The sequence below is a fragment of the Hydractinia symbiolongicarpus genome, chromosome 2 (genome assembly GCF_029227915.1).
Source record: "Hydractinia symbiolongicarpus strain clone_291-10 chromosome 2, HSymV2.1, whole genome shotgun sequence".
In the NCBI taxonomy this organism is placed as follows: domain Eukaryota; kingdom Metazoa; phylum Cnidaria; class Hydrozoa; order Anthoathecata; family Hydractiniidae; genus Hydractinia; species Hydractinia symbiolongicarpus.
Window position 1 is genome coordinate 36,131,287 of NC_079876.1, and position 17,701 is coordinate 36,148,987.

General features: G+C 48.7%; 10 non-coding genes across 10 annotated transcripts; all 10 read right to left on the reverse strand.

Annotated features, from left to right (window-relative positions):
• Positions 1 to 4,263: 4,263 nt before the first annotated feature.
• On the reverse strand, positions 4,264 to 4,334 carry Trnag-gcc (transfer RNA glycine (anticodon GCC)). The gene has a single exon. It is a non-coding gene; the product is annotated as a tRNA-Gly (tRNA).
• A 1,092-nt stretch (positions 4,335 to 5,426) lies between these two features.
• Positions 5,427 to 5,497, reverse strand: Trnag-gcc (transfer RNA glycine (anticodon GCC)). Its single transcript has one exon. It is a non-coding gene; the product is annotated as a tRNA-Gly (tRNA).
• Positions 5,498 to 6,589: 1,092 nt separating this feature from the next.
• Trnag-gcc (transfer RNA glycine (anticodon GCC)) lies at positions 6,590 to 6,660 on the reverse strand. Its single transcript has one exon. It is a non-coding gene; the product is annotated as a tRNA-Gly (tRNA).
• A 1,092-nt stretch (positions 6,661 to 7,752) lies between these two features.
• Trnag-gcc (transfer RNA glycine (anticodon GCC)) lies at positions 7,753 to 7,823 on the reverse strand. The gene has a single exon. It is a non-coding gene; the product is annotated as a tRNA-Gly (tRNA).
• Positions 7,824 to 8,915: 1,092 nt separating this feature from the next.
• Positions 8,916 to 8,986, reverse strand: Trnag-gcc (transfer RNA glycine (anticodon GCC)). The gene has a single exon. It is a non-coding gene; the product is annotated as a tRNA-Gly (tRNA).
• Positions 8,987 to 10,078: 1,092 nt separating this feature from the next.
• On the reverse strand, positions 10,079 to 10,149 carry Trnag-gcc (transfer RNA glycine (anticodon GCC)). The gene has a single exon. It is a non-coding gene; the product is annotated as a tRNA-Gly (tRNA).
• Positions 10,150 to 11,158: 1,009 nt separating this feature from the next.
• Positions 11,159 to 11,229, reverse strand: Trnag-gcc (transfer RNA glycine (anticodon GCC)). Its single transcript has one exon. It is a non-coding gene; the product is annotated as a tRNA-Gly (tRNA).
• A 3,234-nt stretch (positions 11,230 to 14,463) lies between these two features.
• Positions 14,464 to 14,534, reverse strand: Trnag-gcc (transfer RNA glycine (anticodon GCC)). Its single transcript has one exon. It is a non-coding gene; the product is annotated as a tRNA-Gly (tRNA).
• A 1,091-nt stretch (positions 14,535 to 15,625) lies between these two features.
• On the reverse strand, positions 15,626 to 15,696 carry Trnag-gcc (transfer RNA glycine (anticodon GCC)). Its single transcript has one exon. It is a non-coding gene; the product is annotated as a tRNA-Gly (tRNA).
• Positions 15,697 to 16,788: 1,092 nt separating this feature from the next.
• Trnag-gcc (transfer RNA glycine (anticodon GCC)) lies at positions 16,789 to 16,859 on the reverse strand. The gene has a single exon. It is a non-coding gene; the product is annotated as a tRNA-Gly (tRNA).
• Between the last annotated feature and the right edge of the window lie 842 nt (positions 16,860 to 17,701).

Here is a 17,701-nt window from a genome sequence, read left to right on the forward strand (position 1 = left end):
TTCCCGCGTAGGTTCGAATCCTACTCGCAGCGGACGCAAAAAGGTGTTTTTGACACGAACAGAAAGACAGAGCTAGTTCAAATTGTCAGAAAAAGCATGACATCTAAATTACTTAGTGGTGCGAATGTGTCCCGCATGGTCTAGTGGTTAGGATTTCTGGTTTTCACCCAGGCGGCCCGGGTTCGATTCCCGGTGCGGGAAGTGTACATTTTTTAAGTTAAGTTGCTCTCTCACGCGTTGATGTTATATACCCTGTGCGGATATAGCTCAGTGGTAGAGCATTCGACTGCAGATCGAGAGGTCCCTGGTTCAAACCCGGGTGTCCCCTACTAGTTGGCTTTTTGTCCTCTTCGGCACCTGAGTGGTGAGCTGGTGAATTATTCTGGTTACCCAGCAATTTCTGCTGCGATGGCCGAGTGGTTAAGGCGTTAGACTTGAAACCTAATGGGATCTTCCCGCGTAGGTTCGAACCCTACTCGCAGCGAATCTACAAACATTCTTTTTGATCTGGTCAAGTGTCTATCACAACGTACAGACCTTTGCCATGTGATAGAATTGATCATGGCCGAGATAGCTCAGTTGGGAGAGCGTCAGACTGAAGATCTGAAGGTCCCTGGTTCAATCCCGGGTCTCGGCATTTTATCACTGCCCAGCAGGGCGGTTTGAGGTGGTGAATGCAAGCAGCCGTAGCACTTTTCTTCAGCTATGTTTTTTTATTTATTTTCCTTCCTTTCTCTTTTACGGAGGGTATTTTCAGGTGTAGGTAAAACACGATGCATTGGCGGGGAATCGAACCTCGGTCTCCCGCGTGGCAGGCGAGAATTCTACCACTGAACCGCCAATGCGTTACTACTCATTTCCAAAATTTCCGAGTGACAGTGTATCACGTCCCGGTGTGTTAGTAGCCTTAACGGCATTTCAGACGTGTGATATTGAGATTTTCAAAATTTCCCCACAGGAAGGCGCTGTGGCTTAGCGGTTAAAGCGCCTGTCTAGTAAACAGGAGATCCCCGGTTCAAATCCGGGCAGTGCCTTTAGCAGTAATGTTGTGCTTTCTGGTCGGCCTTGTGGCAATGGCCAGCGGTTTGTCAGGCTGCGATGGCCGAGTGGTTAAGGCGTTTGACTAGAAATCAAATGGGATCTTCCCGCGTAGGTTCGAATTCTACTCGCAGCGGACGCAAAAAGGTGTTTTTGACACGAACAGAAAGACAGAGCTAGTTCAAATTGTCAGAAAAAGCATGACATCTAAATTACTTAGTGGTGCGAATGTGTCCCGCATGGTCTAGTGGTTAGGATTTCTGCTTTTCACCCAGGCGGCCCGGGTTCGATTCCCGGTGCGGGAAGTGTACATTTTTTAAGTTAAGTTGCTCTCTCACGCGTTGATGTTATATACCCTGTGCGTGGATTCCGTCCTTGGCTGGGGATATAGCTCAGTGGTAAAGCATTCGACTGCAGATCGAGAGGTCCCTGGTTCAAACCCGGGTGTCCCCGACTAGTTGGCTTTTTGTCCTCTTCGGCACCTGAGTGGTGAGCTGGTGAATTATTCTGGTTACCCAGCAATTTCTGCTGCGATGGCCGAGTGGTTAAGGCGTTAGACTTGAAACCTAATGGGATCTTCCCGCGTAGGTTCGAACCCTACTCGCAGCGAATCTACAAACATTCTTTTTGATCTGGTCAAGTGTCTATCACAACGTACAGACCTTTGCCATGTGATAGAATTGATCATGGCCGAGATAGCTCAGTTGGGAGAGCGTCAGACTGAAGATCTGAAGGTCCCTGGTTCAATCCCGGGTCTCGGCATTTTATCACTGCCCAGCAGGGCGGTTTGAGGTGGTGAATGCAAGCAGCCGTAGCACTTTTCTTCAGCTATGTTTTTTTATTTATTTTCCTTCCTTTCTTTTTTACGGAGGGTATTTTCAGGTGTAGGTAAAATACGATGCATTGGCGGGGAATCGAACCCCGGTCTCCCGCGTGGCAGGCGAGAATTCTACCACTGAACCGCCAATGCGTTACTACTCATTTCCAAAATTTCCGAGTGACAGTGTATCACGTCCCGGTGTGTTAGTAGCCTTAACGGCATTTCAGACGTGTGATATTGAGATTTTCAAAATCTCCCAACAGGAAGGCGCTGTGGCTTAGCGGTTAAAGCGCCTGTCTAGTAAACAGGAGATCCCCGGTTCAAATCCGGGCAGTGCCTTTAGCAGTAATGTTGTGCTTTCTGGTCGGCCTTGTGGCAATGGCCAGCGGTTTGTCAGGCTGCGATGGCCGAGTGGTTAAGGCGTTTGACCAGAAATCAAATGGGATCTTCCCGCGTAGGTTCGAATCCTACTCGCAGCGGACGCAAAAAGGTGTTTTTGACACGAACAGAAAGACAGAGCTAGTTCAAATTGTCAGAAAAAGCATGACATCTAAATTACTTAGTGGTGCGAATGTGTCCCGCATGGTCTAGTGGTTAGGATTTCTGGTTTTCACCCAGGCGGCCCGGGTTCGATTCCCGGTGCGGGAAGTGTACATTTTTTAAGTTAAGTTGCTCTCTCACGCGTTGATGTTATATACCCTGTGCGTGGATTCAGTCCTTGGTTGGGGATATAGCTCAGTGGTAGAGCATTCGACTGCAGATCGAGAGGTCCCTGGTTCAAACCCGGGTGTCCCCTACTAGTTGGCTTTTTGTCCTCTTCGGCACCTGAGTGGTGAGCTGGTGAATTATTCTGGTTACCCAGCAATTTCTGCTGCGATGGCCGAGTGGTTAAGGCGTTAGACTTGAAACCTAATGGGATCTTCCCGCGTAGGTTCGAACCCTACTCGCAGCGAATCTACAAACATTCTTTTTGATCTGGTCAAGTGTCTATCACAACGTACAGACCTTTGCCATGTGATAGAATTGATCATGGCCGAGATAGCTCAGTTGGGAGAGCGTCAGACTGAAGATCTGAAGGTCCCTGGTTCAATCCCGGGTCTCGGCATTTTATCACTGCCCAGCAGGGCGGTTTGAGGTGGTGAATGCAAGCAGCCGTAGCACTTTTCTTCAGCTATGTTTTTTTATTTATTTTCCTTCCTTTCTTTTTTACGGAGGGTATTTTCAGGTGTAGGTAAAACACGATGCATTGGCTGGGAATCGAACCCCGGTCTCCCGCGTGGCAGGCGAGAATTCTACCACTGAACCGCCAATGCGTTACTACTCATTTCCAAAATTTCCGAGTGACAGTGTATCACGTCCCGGTGTGTTAGTAGCCTTAACGGCATTTCAGACGTGTGATATTGAGATTTTCAAAATCTCCCAACAGGCAGGCGCTGTGGCTTAGCGGTTAAAGCGCCTGTCTAGTAAACAGGAGATTCCCGGTTCAAATCCGGGCAGTGCCTTTAGCAGTAATGTTGTGCTTTCTGGTCGGCCTTGTGGCAATGGCCAGCGGTTTGTCAGGCTGCGATGGCCGAGTGGTTAAGGCGTTTGGCTAGAAATCAAATGGGATCTTCCCGCGTAGGTTCGAATCCTACTCGCAGCGGACGCAAAAAGGTGTTTTTGACACGAACAGAAAGACAGAGCTAGTTCAAATTGTCAGAAAAAGCATGACATCTAAATTACTTAGTGGTGCGAATGTGTCCCGCATGGTCTAGTGGTTAGGATTTCTGGTTTTCACCCAGGCGGCCCGGGTTCGATTCCCGGTGCGGGAAGTGTACATTTTTTAAGTTAAGTTGCTCTCTCACGCGTTGATGTTATATACCCTGTGCGTGGATTCCGTCCTTGGCTGGGGATATAGCTCAGTGGTAGAGCATTCGACTGCAGATCGAGAGTTCCCTGGTTCAAACCCGGGTGTCCCCTACTAGTTGGATTTTTGTCCTCTTCGGCACCTGAGTGGTGAGCTGGTGAATTATTCTGGTTACCCAGCAATTTCTGATGCGATGGCCGAGTGGTTAAGGCGTTAGACTTGAAATCTAATGGGATCTTCCCGCGTAGGTTCGAACCCTACTCGCAGCGAATCTACAAACATTCTTTTTGATCTGGTCAAGTGTCTATCACAACGTACAGACCTTTGCCATGTGATAGAATTGATCATGGCCGAGATAGCTCAGTTGGGAGAGCGTCAGACTGAAGATCTGAAGGTCCCTGGTTCAATCCCGGGTCTCGGCATTTTATCACTGCCCAGCAGGGCGGTTTGAGGTGGTGAATGCAAGCAGCCGTAGCACTTTTCTTCAGCTATGTTTTTTTATTTATTTTCCTTCCTTTCTTTTTTACGGAGGGTATTTTCAGGTGTAGGTAAAACACGATGCATTGGCGGGGAATCGAACCCCGGTCTCCCGCGTGGCAGGCGAGAATTCTACCACTGAACCACCAATGCGTTACTACTCATTTCCAAAATTTCCGAGTGACAGTGTATCACGTCCCGGTGTGTTAGTAGCCTTAACGGCATTTCAGACGTGTGATATTGAGATTTTCAAAATCTCCCAACAGGCAGGCGCTGTGGCTTAGCGGTTAAAGCGCCTGTCTAGTAAACAGGAGATCCCCGGTTCAAATCCGGGCAGTGCCTTTAGCAGTAATGTTGTGCTTTCTGGTCGGCCTTGTGGCAACGGCCAGCGGTTTGTCAGGCTGAGATGGCCGAGTGGTTAAGGCGTTTGACTAGAAATCAAATGGGATCTTCCCGCGTAGGTTCGAATCCTACTCGCAGCGGACGCAAAAAGGTGTTTTTGACACGAACAGAAAGACAGAGCTAGTTCAAATTGTCAGAAAAAGCATGACATCTAAATTACTTAGTGGTGCGAATGTGTCCCGCATGGTCTAGTGGTTAGGATTTCTGGTTTTCACCCAGGCGGCCCGGGTTCGATTCCCGGTGCGGGAAGTGTACATTTTTTAAGTTAAGTTGCTCTCTCACGCGTTGATGTTATATACCCTGTGCGTGGATTCCGTCCTTGGCTGGGGATATAGCTCAGAGGTAGAGCATTCGACTGCAGATCGAGAGGTCCCTGGTTCAAACCCGGGTGTCCCCTACTAGTTGGCTTTTTGTCCTCTTCGGCACCTGAGTGGTGAGCTGGTGAATTATTCTGGTTACCCAGCAATTTCTGCTGCGATGGCCGAGTGGTTAAGGCGTTAGACTTGAAATCTAATGGGATCTTCCCGCGTAGGTTCGAACCCTACTCGCAGCGAATCTACAAACATTCTTTTTGATCTGGTCAAGTGTCTATCACAACGTACAGACCTTTGCCATGTGATAGAATTGATCATGGCCGAGATAGCTCAGTTGGGAGAGCGTCAGACTGAAGATCTGAAGGTCCCTGGTTCAATCCCGGGTCTCGGCATTTTATCACTGCCCAGCAGGGCGGTTTGAGGTGGTGAATGCAAGCAGCCGTAGCACTTTTCTTCAGCTATGTTTTTTTATTTATTTTCCTTCCTTTCTTTTTTACGGAGGGTATTTTCAGGTGTAGGTAAAACACGATGCATTGGCGGGGAATCGAACCCCGGTCTCCCGCGTGGCAGGCGAGAATTCTACCACTGAACCACCAATGCGTTACTACTCATTTCCAAAATTTCCGAGTGACAGTGTATCACGTCCCGGTGTGTTAGTAGCCTTAACGGCATTTCAGACGTGTGATATTGAGATTTTCAAAATCTCCCAACAGGCAGGCGCTATGGCTTAGCGGTTAAAGCGCCTGTCTAGTAAACAGGAGATCCCCAGTTCAAATCCGGGCAGCGCCTTTAGCAGTAATGTTGTGCTTTCTGGTCGGCCTTGTGGCAATGGCCAGCGGTTTGTCAGGCTGCGATGGCCGAGTGGTTAAGGCGTTTGACTAGAAATCAAATGGGATCTTCCCGCGTAGGTTCGAATCCTACTCGCAGCGGACGCAAAAAGGTGTTTTTGACACAAACAGAAAGACAGAGCTAGTTCAAATTGTCAGAAAAAGCATGACATCTAAATTACTTAGTGGTGCGAATGTGTCCCGCATGGTCTAGTGGTTAGGATTTCTGGTTTTCACCCAGGCGGCCCGGGTTCGATTCCCGGTGCGGGAAGTGTACATTTTTTAAGTTAAGTTGCTCTCTCACGCGTTGATGTTATATACCCTGTGCGTGGATTCCGTCCTTGGCTGGGGATATAGCTCAGTGGTAGAGCATTCGACTGCAGATCGAGAGGTCCCTGGTTCAAACCCGGGTGTCCCCTACTAGTTGGCTTTTTGTCCTCTTCGGCACCTGAGTGGTGAGCTGGTGAATTATTCTGGTTACCCAGCAATTTCTGCTGCGATGGCCGAGTGGTTAAGGCGTTAGACTTGAAATCTAATGGGATCTTCCCGCGTAGGTTCGAACCCTACTCGCAGCGAATCTACAAACATTCTTTTTGATCTGGTCAAGTGTCTATCACAACGTACAGACCTTTGCCATGTGATAGAATTGATCATGGCCGAGATAGCTCAGTTGGGAGAGCGTCAGACTGAAGATCTGAAGGTCCCTGGTTCAATCCCGGGTCTCGGCATTTTATCACTGCCTAGCAGGGCGGTTTGAGGTGGTGAATGCAAGCAGCCGTAGCACTTTTCTTCAGCTATGTTTTTTTATTTATTTTCCTTCCTTTCTTTTTTACGGAGGGTATTTTCAGGTGTAGGTAAAACACGATGCATTGGCGGGGAATCGAACCCCGGTCTCCCGCGTGGCAGGCGAGAATTCTACCACTGAACCACCAATGCGTTACTACTCATTTCCAAAATTTCCGAGTGACAGTGTATCACGTCCCGGTGTGTTAGTAGCCTTAACGGCATTTCAGACGTTTGATATTGAGATTTTCAAAATCTCCCAACAGGCAGGCGCTGTGGCTTAGCGGTTAAAGCGCCTGTCTAGTAAACAGGAGATCCCCGGTTCAAATCCGGGCAGTGCCTTTAGCAGTAATGTTGTGCTTTCTGGTCGGCCTTGTGGCAATGGCCAGCGGTTTGTCAGGCTGCGATGGCCGAGTGGTTAAGGCGTTTGACTAGAAATCAAATGGGATCTTCCCGCGTAGGTTCGAATCCTACTCGCAGCGGACGCAAAAAGGTGTTTTTGACACGAACAGAAAGACAGAGCTAGTTCAAATTGTCAGAAAAAGCATGACATCTAAATTACTTAGTGGTGCGAATGTGTCCCGCATGGTCTAGTGGTTAGGATTTCTGGTTTTCACCCAGGCGGCCCGGGTTCGATTCCCGGTGCGGGAAGTGTACATTTTTTAAGTTAAGTTGCTCTCTCACGCGTTGATGTTATATACCCTGTGCGTGGATTCCGTCCTTGGCTGGGGATATAGCTCAGTGGTAGAGCATTCGACTGCAGATCGAGAGGTCCCTGGTTCAAACCCGGGTGTCCCCTACTAGTTGGCTTTTTGTCCTCTTCGGCACCTGAGTGGTGAGCTGGTGAATTATTCTGGTTACCCAGCAATTTCTGCTGCGATGGCCGAGTGGTTAAGGCGTTAGACTTGAAATCTAATGGGATCTTCCCGCGTAGGTTCGAACCCTACTCGCAGCGAATCTACAAACATTCTTTTTGATCTGGTCAAGTGTCTATCACAACGTACAGACCTTTGCCATGTGATAGAATTGATCATGGCCGAGATAGCTCAGTTGGGAGAGCGTCAGACTGAAGATCTGAAGGTCCCTGGTTCAATCCCGGGTCTCGGCATTTTATCACTGCCCAGCAGGGCGGTTTGAGGTGGTGAATGCAAGCAGCCGTAGCACTTTTCTTCAGCTATGTTTTTTTATTTATTTTCCTTCCTTTCTTTTTTACGGAGGGTATTTTCAGGTGTAGGTAAAACACGATGCATTGGCGGGGAATCGAACCCCGGTCTCCCGCGTGGCAGGCGAGAATTCTACCACTGAACCACCAATGCGTTACTACTCTTTTTCAAAATTTCCGAGTGACAGTGTATCACGTCCCGGTGTGTTAGTAGCCTTAACGGCATTTCAGACGTGTGATATTGAGATTTTTAAAATCTCCCAACAGGCAGGCGCTGTGGCTTAGCGGTTAAAGCGCCTGTCTAGTAAACAGGAGATCCCCGGTTCAAATCCGGGCAGTGCCTTTAGCAGTAATGTTGTGCTTTCTGGTCGGCCTTGTGGCAATGGCCAGCGGTTTGTCAGGCTGCGATGGCCGAGTGGTTAAGGCGTTTGACTAGAAATCAAATGGGATCTTCCCGCGTAGGTTCGAATCCTACTCGCAGCGGACGCAAAAAGGTGTTTTTGACACGAACAGAAAGACAGAGCTAGTTCAAATTGTCAGAAAAAGCATGACATCTAAATTACTTAGTGGTGCGAATGTGTCCCGCATGGTCTAGTGGTTAGGATTTCTGGTTTTCACCCAGGCGGCCCGGGTTCGATTCCCGGTGCGGGAAGTGTACATTTTTTAAGTTAAGTCGCTCTCTCACGCGTTGATGTTATATACCCTGTGCGTGGATTCCGTCCTTGGCTGGGGATATAGCTCAGTGGTAGAGCATTCGACTGCAGATCGAGAGGTCCCTGGTTCAAACCCGGGTGTCCCCTACTAGTTGGCTTTTTGTCCTCTTCGGCACCTGAGTGGTGAGCTGGTGAATTATTCTGGTTACCCAGCAATTTCTGCTGCGATGGCCGAGTGGTTAAGGCGTTAGACTTGAAATCTAATGGGATCTTCCCGCGTTGGTTCGAACCCTACTCGCAGCGAATCTACAAACATTCTTTTTGATCTGGTCAAGTGTCTATCACAACGTACAGACCTTTGCCATGTGATGGAATTGATCATGGCCGAGATAGCTCAGTTGGGAGAGCGTCAGACTGAAGATCTGAAGGTCCCTGGTTCAATCCCGGGTCTCGGCATTTTATCACTGCCCAGCAGGGCGGTTTGAGGTGGTGAATGCAAGCAGCCGTAGCACTTTTCTTCAGCTATGTTTTTTTATTTATTTTCCTTCCTTTCTTTTTTACGGAGGGTATTTTCAGGTGTAGGTAAAACACGATGCATTGGCGGGGAATCGAACCCCGGTCTCCCGCGTGGCAGGCGAGAATTCTACCACTGAACCACCAATGCGTTACTACTCGTTTCCAAAATTTCCGAGTGACAGTGTATCACGTCCCGGTGTGTTAGTAGCCTTAACGGCATTTCAGACGTGTGATATTGAGATTTTCAAAATCTCCCAACAGGCAGGCGCTGTGGCTTAGCGGTTAAAGCGCCTGTCTAGTAAACAGGAGATCCCCGGTTCAAATCCGGGCAGTGCCTTTAGCAGTAATGTTGTGCTTTCTGGTCGGCCTTGTGGCAATGGCCAGCGGTTTGTCAGGCTGCGATGGCCGAGTGGTTAAGGCGTTTGACTAGAAATCAAATGGGATCTTCCCGCGTAGGTTCGAATCCTACTCGCAGCGGACGCAAAAAAGTGTTTTTGACACGAACAGAAAGACAGAGCTAGTTCAAATTGTCAGAAAAAGCATGACATCTAAATTACTTAGTGGTGCGAATGTGTCCCGCATGGTCTAGTGGTTAGGATTTCTGGTTTTCACCCAGGCGGCCCGGTTTCGATTCCCGGTGCGGGAAGTGTACATTTTTTAAGTTAAGTTGCTCTCTCACGCGTTGATGTTATATACCCTGTGCGTGGATTCCGTCCTTGGCTGGGGATATAGCTCAGTGATAGAGCATTCGACTGCAGATCGAGAGGTCCCTGGTTCAAACCCGGGTGTCCCCTACTAGTTGGCTTTTTGTCCTCTTCGGCACCTGAGTGGTGAGCTGGTGAATTATTCTGGTTACCCAGCAATTTCTGCTGCGATGGCCGAGTGGTTAAGGCGTTAGACTTGAAATCTAATGGGATCTTCCCGCGTAGGTTCGAACTTTACTCGCAGCGAATCTACAAACATTCTTTTTGATCTGGTCAAGTGTCTATCACAACGTACAGACCTTTGCCATGTGATAGAATTGATCATGGCCGAGATAGCTCAGTTGGGAGAGCGTCAGACTGAAGATCTGAAGGTCCCTGGTTCAATCCCGGGTCTCGGCATTTTATCACTGCCCAGCAGGGCGGTTTGAGGTGGTGAATGCAAGCAGCCGTAGCACTTTTCTTCAGCTATGTTTTTTTATTTATTTTCCTTCCTTTCTTTTTTACGGAGGGTATTTTCAGGTGTAGGTAAAACACGATGCATTGGCGGGGAATCGAACCCCGGTCTCCCGCGTGGCAGGCGAGAATTCTACCACTGAACCACCAATGCGTTACTACTCATTTCCAAAATTTCCGAGTGACAGTGTATCACGTCCCGGTGTGTTAGTAGCCTTAACGGCATTTCAGACGTGTGATATTGAGATTTTCAAAATCTCCCAGCAGTAATGTTGTGCTTTCTGGTCGGCCTTGTGGGAATGGCCAGCGGTTTGTCAGGCTGCGATGGCCGAGTGGTTAAGGCGTTTGACTAGAAATCAAATGGGATCTTCCCGCGTAAGTTCGAATCCTACTCGCAGCGGACGCAAAAAGGTGTTTTTGACACGAACAGAAAGACAGAGCTAGTTCAAATTGTCAGAAAAAGCATGGCATCTAAATTACTTAGTGGTGCGAATGTGTCCCGCATGGTCTAGTGGTTAGGATTTCTGGTTTTCACCCAGGCGGCCCGGGTTCGATTCCCTGTGCGGGAAGTGTACATTTTTTAAGTTAAGTTGCTCTCTCACGCGTTGATGTTATATACCCTGTGCGTGGATTCCGTCCTTGGCTGGGGATATAGCTCAGTGGTAGAGCATTCGACTGCAGATCGAGAGGTCCCTGGTTCAAACCCGGGTGTCCCCTACTAGTTGGCTTTTTGTCCTCTTCGGCACCTGAGTGGTGAGCTGGTGAATTATTCTGGTTACCCAGCAATTTCTGCTGCGATGGCCGAGTGGTTAAGGCGTTAGACTTGAAATCTAATGGGATCTTCCCGCGTAGGTTCGAACCCTACTCGCAGCGAATCTGCAAACATTCTTTTTGATCTGGTCAAGTGTCTATCACAACGTACAGACCTTTGCCATGTGATAGAATTGATCATGGCCGAGATAGCTCAGTTGGGAGAGCGTCAGACTGAAGATCTGAAGGTCCCTGGTTCAATCCCGGGTCTCGGCATTTTATCACTGCCCAGCAGGGCGGTTTGAGGTGGTGAATGCAAGCAGCCGTAGCACTTTTCTTCAGCTATGTTTTTTTATTTATTTTCCTTCCTTTCTTTTTTACGGAGGGTATTTTCAGGTGTAGGTAAAACACGATGCATTGGCGGGGAATCGAACCCCGGTCTCCCGCGTGGCAGGCGAGAATTCTACCACTGAACCACCAATGCGTTACTACTCATTTCCAAAATTTCCGAGTGACAGTGTATCACGTCCCGGTGTGTTAGTAGCCTTAACGGCATTTCAGACGTGTGATATTGAGATTTTCAAAATCTCCCAACAGGCAGGCGCTGTTGCTTAGCGGTTAAAGCGCCTGTCTAGTAAACAGGAGATCCCCGGTTCAAATCCGGGCAGTGCCTTTAGCAGTAATGTTGTGCTTTCTGGTCGGCCTTGTGGCAATGGCCAGCGGTTTGTCAGGCTGCGATGGCCGAGTGGTTAAGGCGTTTGACTAGAAATCAAATGGGATCTTCCCGCGTAGGTTCGAATCCTACTCGCAGCGGACGCAAAAAGGTGTTTTTGACACTAACAGAAAGACAGAGCTAGTTCAAATTGTCAGAAAAAGCATGACATCTAAATTACTTAGTGGTGCGAATGTGTCCCGCATGGTCTAGTGGTTAGGATTTCTGGTTTTCACCCAGGCGGCCCGGGTTCGATTCCCGGTGCGGGAAGTGTACATTTTTTAAGTTAAGTTGCTTTCTCACGCGTTGATGTTATATACCCTGTGCGTGGATTCCGTCCTTGGCTGGGGATATAGCTCAGTGGTAGAGCATTCGACTGCAGATCGAGAGGTCCCTGGTTCAAACCCGGGTGTCCCCTACTAGTTGGCTCTTTGTCCTCTTCGGCACCTGAGTGGTGAGCTGGTGAATTATTCTGGTTACCCAGCAATTTCTGCTGCGATGGCCGAGTGGTTAAGGCGTTAGACTTGAAATCTAATGGGATCTTCCCGCGTAGGTTCGAACCCTACTCGCAGCGAATCTACAAACATTCTTTTTGATCTGGTCAAGTGTCTATCACAACGTACAGACCTTTGCCATGTGATAGAATTGATCATGGCCGAGATAGCTCAGTTGGGAGAGCGTCAGACTGAAGATCTGAAGGTCCCTGGTTCAATCCCGGGTCTCGGCATTTTATCACTGCCCAGCAGGGCGGTTTGAGGTGGTGAATGCAAGCAGCCGTAGCACTTTTCTTCAGCTATGTTTTTTTATTTATTTTCCTTCCTTTCTTTTTTACGGAGGGTATTTTCAGGTGTAGGTAAAACACGATGCATTGGCGGGGAATCGAACCCCGGACTCCCGCGTGGCAGGCGAGAATTCTACCACTGAACCACCAATGCGTTACTACTCATTTCCAAAATTTCCGAGTGACAGTGTATCACGTCCCGGTGTGTTAGTAGCCTTAACGGCATTTCAGACGTGTGATATTGAGATTTTCAAAATCTCCCAACAGGCAGGCGCTGTTGCTTAGCGGTTAAAGCGCCTGTCTAGTAAACAGGAGATCCCCGGTTCAAATCCGGGCAGTGCCTTTAGCAGTAATGTTGTGCTTTCTGGTCGGCCTTGTGGCAATGGCCAGCGGTTTGTCAGGCTGCGATGGCCGAGTGGTTAAGGCGTTTGACTAGAAATCAAATGGGATCTTCCCGCGTAGGTTCGAATCCTACTCGCAGCGGACGCAAAAAGGTGTTTTTGACACTAACAGAAAGACAGAGCTAGTTCAAATTGTCAGAAAAAGCATGACATCTAAATTACTTAGTGGTGCGAATGTGTCCCGCATGGTCTAGTGGTTAGGATTTCTGGTTTTCACCCAGGCGGCCCGGGTTCGATTCCCGGTGCGGGAAGTGTACATTTTTTAAGTTAAGTTGCTCTTTCACGCGTTGATGTTATATACCCTGTGCGTGGATTCCGTCCTTGGCTGGGGATATAGCTCAGTGGTAGAGCATTCGACTGCAGATCGAGAGGTCCCTGGTTCAAACCCGGGTGTCTGGTCAAGTGTCTATCACAACGTACAGACCTTTGCCATGTGATAGAATTGATCATGGCCGAGATAGCTCAGTTGGGAGAGCGTCAGACTGAAGATCTGAAGGTCCCTGGTTCAATCCCGGGTCTCGGCATTTTATCACTGCCCAGCAGGGCGGTTTGAGGTGGTGAATGCAAGCAGCCGTAGCACTTTTCTTCAGCTATGTTTTTTTATTTATTTTCCTTCCTTTCTTTTTTACGGAGGGTATTTTCAGGTGTAGGTAAAACACGATGCATTGGCGGGGAATCGAACCCCGGACTCCCGCGTGGCAGGCGAGAATTCTACCACTGAACCACCAATGCGTTACTACTCATTTCCAAAATTTCCGAGTGACAGTGTATCACGTCCCGGTGTGTTAGTAGCCTTAACGGCATTTCAGACGTGTGATATTGAGATTTTCAAAATCTCCCAACAGGCAGGCGCTGTTGCTTAGCGGTTAAAGCGCCTGTCTAGTAAACAGGAGATCCCCGGTTCAAATCCGGGCAGTGCCTTTAGCAGTAATGTTGTGCTTTCTGGTCGGCCTTGTGGCAATGGCCAGCGGTTTGTCAGGCTGCGATGGCCGAGTGGTTAAGGCGTTTGACTAGAAATCAAATGGGATCTTCCCGCGTAGGTTCGAATCCTACTCGCAGCGGACGCAAAAAGGTGTTTTTGACACTAACAGAAAGACAGAGCTAGTTCAAATTGTCAGAAAAAGCATGACATCTAAATTACTTAGTGGTGCGAATGTGTCCCGCATGGTCTAGTGGTTAGGATTTCTGGTTTTCACCCAGGCGGCCCGGGTTCGATTCCCGGTGCGGGAAGTGTACATTTTTTAAGTTAAGTTGCTCTTTCACGCGTTGATGTTATATACCCTGTGCGTGGATTCCGTCCTTGGCTGGGGATATAGCTCAGTGGTAGAGCATTCGACTGCAGATCGAGAGGTCCCTGGTTCAAACCCGGGTGTCCCCTACTAGTTGGCTTTTTGTCCTCTTCGGCACCTGAGTGGTGAGCTGGTGAATTGTTCTGGTTACCCAGCAATTTCTGCTGCGATGGCCGAGTGGTTAAGGCGTTAGACTTGAAATCTAATGGGATCTTCCCGCGTAGGTTCGAACCCTACTCGCAGCGAATCTACAAACATTCTTTTTGATCTGGTCAAGTGTCTATCACAACGTACAGACCTTTGCCATGTGATAGAATTGATCATGGCCGAGATAGCTCAGTTGGGAGAGCGTCAGACTGAAGATCTGAAGGTCCCTGGTTCAATCCCGGGTCTCGGCATTTTATCACTGCCCAGCAGGGCGGTTTGAGGTGGTGAATGCAAGCAGCCGTAGCACTTTTCTTCAGCTATGTTTTTTTATTTATTTTCCTTCCTTTCTTTTTTACGGAGGGTATTTTCAGGTGTAGGTAAAACACGATGCATTGGCGGGGAATCGAACCCCGGTCTCCCGCGTGGCAGGCGAGAATTCTACCACTGAACCACCAATGCGTTACTACTCATTTCCAAAATTTCCGAGTGACAGTGTATCACGTCCCGGTGTGTTAGTAGCCTTAACGGCATTTCAGACGTGTGATATTGAGATTTTTAAAATCTCCCAACAGGCAGGCGCTGTTGCTTAGCGGTTAAAGCGCCTGTCTAGTAAACAGGAGATCCCCGGTTCAAATCCGGGCAGTGCCTTTAGCAGTAATGTTGTGCTTTCTGGTCGGCCTTGTGGCAATGGCCAGCGGTTTGTCAGGCTGCGATGGCCGAGTGGTTAAGGCGTTTGACTAGAAATCAAATGGATCTTCCCGCGTAGGTTCGAATCCTACTCGCAGCGGACGCAAAAAGGTGTTTTTGACACTAACAGAAAGACAGAGCTAGTTTAAATTGTCAGAAAAAGCATGACATCTAAATTACTTAGTGGTGCGAATGTGTCCCGCATGGTCTAGTGGTTAGGATTTCTGGTTTTCACCCAGGCGGCCCGGGTTCGATTCCCGGTGCGGGAAGTGTACATTTTTTAAGTTAAGTTGCTCTTTCACGCGTTGATGTTATATACCCTGTGCGTGGATTTCGTCCTTGGCTGGGGATATAGCTCAGTGGTAGAGCATTCGACTGCAGATCGAGAGGTCCCTGGTTCAAACCCGGGTGTCCCCTACTAGTTGGCTTTTTGTCCTCTTCGGCACCTGAGTGGTGAGCTGGTGAATTGTTCTGGTTACCCAGCAATTTCTGCTGCGATGGCCGAGTGGTTAAGGCGTTAGACTTGAAATCTAATGGGATCTTCCCGCGTAGGTTCGAACCCTACTCGCAGCGAATCTACAAACATTCTTTTTGATCTGGTCAAGTGTCTATCACAACGTACAGACCTTTGCCATGTGATAGAATTGATCATGGCCGAGATAGCTCAGTTGGGAGAGCGTCAGACTGAAGATCTGAAGGTCCCTGGTTCAATCCCGGGTCTCGGCATTTTATCACTGCCCAGCAGGGCGGTTTGAGGTGGTGAATGCAAGCAGCCGTAGCACTTTTCTTCAGCTATGTCTTTTTATTTATTTTCCTTCCTTTCTTTTTTACGGAGGGTATTTTCAGGTGTAGGTAAAACACGATGCATTGGCGGGGAATCGAACCCCGGTCTCCCGCGTGGCAGGCGAGAATTCTACCACTGAACCACCAATGCGTTACTACTCATTTCCAAAATTTCCGAGTGACAGTGTATCACGTCCCGGTGTGTTAGTAGCCTTAACGGCATTTCAGACGTGTGATATTGAGATTTTTAAAATCTCCCAACAGGCAGGCGCTGTGGCTTAGCGGTTAAAGCGCCTGTCTAGTAAACAGGAGATCCCCGGTTCAAATCCGGGCAGTGCCTTTAGCAGTAATGTTGTGCTTTCTGGTCGGCCTTGTGGCAATGGCCAGCGGTTTGTCAGGCTGCGATGGCCGAGTGGTTAAGGCGTTTGACTAGAAATCAAATGGGATCTTCCCGCGTAGGTTCGAATCCTACTCGCAGCGGACGCAAAAAGGTGTTTTTGACACGAACAGAAAGACAGAGCTAGTTCAAATTGTCAGAAAAAGCATGACATCTAAATTACTTAGTGGTGCGAATGTGTCCCGCATGGTCTAGTGGTTAGGATTTCTGGTTTTCACCCAGGCGGCCCGGGTTCGATTCCCGGTGCGGGAAGTGTACATTTTTTAAGTTAAGTTGCTCTCTCACGCGTTGATGTTATATACCCTGTGCGTGGATTCCGTCCTTGGCTGGGGATATAGCTCAGTGGTAGAGCATTCGACTGCAGATCGAGAGGTCCCTGGTTCAAACCCGGGTGTCCCCTACTAGTTGGCTTTTTGTCCTCTTCGGCACCTGAGTGGTGAGCTGGTGAATTATTCTGGTTACCCAGCAATTTCTGCTGCGATGGCCGAGTGGTTAAGGCGTTAGACTTGAAATCTAATGGGATCTTCCCGCGTAGGTTCGAACCCTACTCGCAGCGAATCTACAAACATTCTTTTTGATCTGGTCAAGTGTCTATCACAACGTACAGACCTTTGCCATGTGATATAATTGATCATGGCCGAGATAGCTCAGTTGGGAGAGCGTCAGACTGAAGATCTGAAGGTCCCTGGTTCAATCCCGGGTCTCGGCATTTTATCACTGCCCAGCAGGGCGGTTTGAGGTGGTGAATGCAAGCAGCCGTAGCACTTTTCTTCAGCTATGTTTTTTTATTTATTTTCCTTCCTTTCTTTTTTACGGAGGGTATTTTCAGGTGTAGGTAAAACACGATGCATTGGCGGGGAATCGAACCCCGGTCTCCCGCGTGGCAGGCGAGAATTCTACCACTGAACCACCAATGCGTTACTACTCATTTCCAAAATTTCCGAGTGACAGTGTATCACGTCCCGGTGTGTTAGTAGCCTTAACGGCATTTCAGACGTGTGATATTGAGATTTTCAAAATCTCCCAACAGGCAGGCGCTGTGGCTTAGCGGTTAAAGCGCCTGTCTAGTAAACAGGAGATCCCCGGTTCAAATCCGGGCAGTGCCTTTAGCAGTAATGTTGTGCTTTCTGGTCGGCCTTGTGGCAATGGCCAGCGGTTTGTCAGGCTGCGATGGCCGAGTGGTTAAGGCGTTTGACTAGAAATCAAATGGGATCTTCCCGCGTAGGTTCGAATCCTACTCGCAGCGGACGCAAAAAGGTGTTTTTGACACGAACAGAAAGACAGAGCTAATTCAAATTGTCAGAAAAAGCATGACATCTAAATTACTTAGTGGTGCGAATGTGTCCCGCATGGTCTAGTGGTTAGGATTTCTGGTTTTCACCCAGGCGGCCCGGGTTCGATTCCCGGTGCGGGAAGTGTACATTTTTTAAGTTAAGTTGCTCTCTCACGCGTTGATGTTATATACCCTGTGCGTGGATTCCGTCCTTGGCTGGGGATATAGCTCAGTGGTAGAGCATTCGACTGCAGATCGAGAGGTCCCTGGTTCAAACCCGGGTGTCCCCTACTAGTTGGCTTTTTGTCCTCTTCGGCACCTGAGTGGTGAGCTGGTGAATTATTCTGGTTACCCAGCAATTTCTGCTGCGATGGCCGAGTGGTTAAGGCGTTAGACTTGAAATCTAATGGGATCTTCCCGCGTAGGTTCGAACCCTACTCGCAGCGAATCTACAAACATTCTTTTTGATCTGGTCAAGTGTCTATC